Source organism: Bidens hawaiensis, unplaced genomic scaffold (genome assembly GCF_021521415.1).
Source record: "Bidens hawaiensis isolate Kalapana, Puna unplaced genomic scaffold, B.hawaiensis_p1.1 tig00015127_1, whole genome shotgun sequence".
Classification (NCBI taxonomy): domain Eukaryota; kingdom Viridiplantae; phylum Streptophyta; class Magnoliopsida; order Asterales; family Asteraceae; genus Bidens; species Bidens hawaiensis.
The window spans coordinates 363,879-367,197 of NW_027492341.1; the positions used below are offsets into that span (position 1 = coordinate 363,879).

At 31.6% G+C, this 3,319-nt stretch overlaps 1 long non-coding RNA gene across 1 annotated transcript; it reads right to left on the reverse strand.

Annotated features, from left to right (window-relative positions):
* Window positions 1–2,540: 2,540 nt before the first annotated feature.
* LOC143548447 (uncharacterized) lies at window positions 2,541–3,037 on the reverse strand. The gene is made up of 2 exons (XR_013137956.1): window positions 2,894–3,037; window positions 2,541–2,757 (listed from the first exon to the last, which is right to left on the reverse strand). It is a non-coding gene; the product is annotated as an uncharacterized LOC143548447 (long non-coding RNA).
* Window positions 3,038–3,319: the final 282 nt, after the last annotated feature.

The window sequence follows — 3,319 nt, forward strand, 5'->3', positions numbered from 1 at the left end:
TCAACATGAGTTTACATGAGTCGAGGGTCTTTGATTTTTCAAATGTGAGTCTAGCCCTAATCTCTTCGATTGTCTTCAACAAAGTATCGTCTTTCTCTTTTTCAAGATATATTCTTGCTTTCACCATGTTCTTCACGGTTTTGTCACAAGAATACATTTTTATTATTTTTTTGAAATGTTTAGTGTGAGTGAATAACAAAATAGATGTTACAATATATAGACCTAAAATTTAATTTTTGGTAGTTGAGACAGTAATTTTAAGTTTGATTTGTAGCCTATCTAGTAAGATATAGCTTATTTAAAGCGTACTACAAGTGTGAGATATAGTTTTTTTTTAGTTAACTTAATGTAGGCTATCATTACATAAATATTTTTTTAAGATTTTTGACAGGTGAGTAGGTATAAATGTAATTAATTTCCCAAATTAATTTTGAAACAAGTGTATAATATATAAATATTTTTTCCAATTTTGACAGGTGATATAAATGTAATCTCTAGTTTAAAAAAAACAAATGAGACAAGTGTGAGCGTTTCCCAAGCGTGGGACACCCTTTTGTTTTTTTATTACACAGTTACTATTCGTTTTTTAGTGTACTTTAAAAGTGTCATTTCTTTTTTAATTTGTTAGCTTACTATAAGCGTTTAATAATTTTTCTTACATATTAACTGTTTAGTCCGTGAGCCTTTTGGTTATATATACCTACACCACATTTGTAAAACTCATATACTTACATAATTTTGAATTATGTTTTTAGTTAATAACGGATTGCTCGTCATCATCCACATCCTACAAGGATGTCCTCAGGAGGCAAATTGAGGATCAAATCGAGGCAGATAAAGCTTGTCGGAAAACTCTTACTGAAGAATTTGTAAATACTAACAACAACTTGGATGCCAGGGATGTCATTGCAAAAGTTCTTACTCGAATGCCCGCTAGTACTATCCGAGATCTTGCTGTTTTGTTTATGGTTGACGTAGGACAGAAAGAGCTTGACCCGTTAAAACTTTTGGGCAAGGCAATTCTTGAACTGAATTGCTCAATGGAATTGAAGTTGAAGTTTCTAATGTCACTCAGAGATTAGTAATAATAAAATTTGTATGTTTGTGATGGTGTGTTTATATGTGTGTTTTAGTAATAATAAAATTTTTATCTTTGTGTTAAAACATTGATTCAACATGTAACTATTAACTTACAATACAAAGTGGTAACAGAAGACTAGAGATCTCCATAATTCCATATCATAACATCTAACAAGTATCTTAAAGTACATGGCAGTCAGTTTTGAAATCATTCAAATTTGTTGTTGCTTTTTCTTAAGTTCAGCAATCAACTTTTCTCCGGTTAAAAAAGTGTTGTTATTTTCATGGAGTACATGTGCTTTCTTGATAAGAGTATTTCTGTGTTGGTTTACATCCGAAAAGGCACAAATACTTTGACCTCAACCTTTTTAGTTGTTTTTGTTGTTTACTGCCTTCCTTGCAAAAATTACACCCCCATTGTCTTTTCCCATCATATTTCTCCATGTGTCTCATAGCAAAAATATCACAATATATTCCATTATTTTTTGTTCTCCATCCCATCTTCACTCTATTGATTGTTGCTATTTGGATTTGCTGAGTAATGGGGTGTTTGATTGTAGTAAGATACATGCAAAAGATGTTTCTCTAAAAAAATAGAAAGCAGTTTAAGTATTTTGACAATTTTTATAGCAGGTATGTATGTTTTTGGGTTAAAGGTATATATGTTTCCCAGTATATCAGGAGTCTTTCCGTATATTTCTTCAAAATTCTCTCTAATTGATTTTGATTTGTCTTATAAGCTTTTAAACTTTGCATCAGCTGGTATTTCTTGATTTGCACTGTTGTCAAGTAATTCTATCCCTCATGTTTGAATATTGAAGGTAACCACAAAGAAATGATCGTGTTGTAGAATTGGCACAAACACTATAGCAACCTCCTTGAGTGATAGAATTCCAAAAATTGCCATTTATTTTTCGATGTTGTCTGAAAACACATCCAGCCTTTCTTTGTCTGTGTAACCCCTTGACTCAACATAATGGTCACTTGTCTGTATAATAATTAAAATGCAAATGATTAAAGCATTTATTGAGTATTTTATAATAGTAAAAAGAAAGTAGATTAATTTGTACCAGCACGGTGATTGAAGCAAAGAATCTGAACGGTGATGCTGTAGATTTCTTCTTTTCTTCATAGTTCATTAGTTCAATGAATGCATCCATTGCATTGGTGGTTATATAACTGCCTGGACAGTAGCTTTCAAAGATCACCTTGAACGATTCTGTGTGAGTGGACTCGTAGACCTCCTCCCAAATGTCTTCAAGACAAAAAAATATATACTCTGAAATTATTTCTTCATCTTCAGTGACACTAGCGGATACGTCAACCTCTCTCAGAAGATATGGAGATTTTAGTGTAATGAGGTTATCACTTGTTGACAATCCGATGTCAATTGTTAAATATAAAACAACTCATTTTAAATTTGACTGAAAATAATTGTAACTATAATTAAATACCTTCAACCCCTTTTGTTTTTATTTATAATTAGATACCTTCTTTAGCCCACTCAACCACTGTATTAACAACTTTATCAATATATGCGCATGAGACATTGTTTTCTTGACCTGCATCACCTGCATCATTTTTTACGACAGCCAAAGATGTAATATGTTCAAAATAACAGCCTAAGCGTTTTATTAGCGTTTTTAACTGTGATTATATTTAAGCTGGTACATATACCTTTTTGATTAGCCATTGGATCACCAACACCAACATCTGAATCAACTGCATCACACACATGTAATAAGTTTAAAATAACAGCATAAGCGTTTTATGAGCGTTTTAATTATACTTATAATTAATTTAGCCCAAATACCTTTTTGAGCAACCACTGGACCACCAACACCAATATCTGAATCAACTGAATCTATTGCTGCAGCTGTATAAGTATTGGGATCTTTCAACTTAAACAAAAATAGTTTTGAAATGGGAAAGAGAAAATTGAAAGAATAAAATATAATTTGTTTCTCACCTAAATTAAAGAGTGATAAGCGTTATATGGTGTCAGTTTCTTGTGTTTTAGGGACCACATTATTAGTGAATATGTTTTCCCATTCACAACATCTAGCAAAGATATTGTGATTTGATGGATGTCTATCCTTTGCTTGACGGACTAACTCGTTGATCTCTGAGCAAATTTTATCAAATTTCTTCAACTTTTTATCCATTGCCTTATTCCAAGACTATAAAAAGAAATATAGTTATTGTTAATTCAAAAACATTTTCAATTTATCCCAGCCAG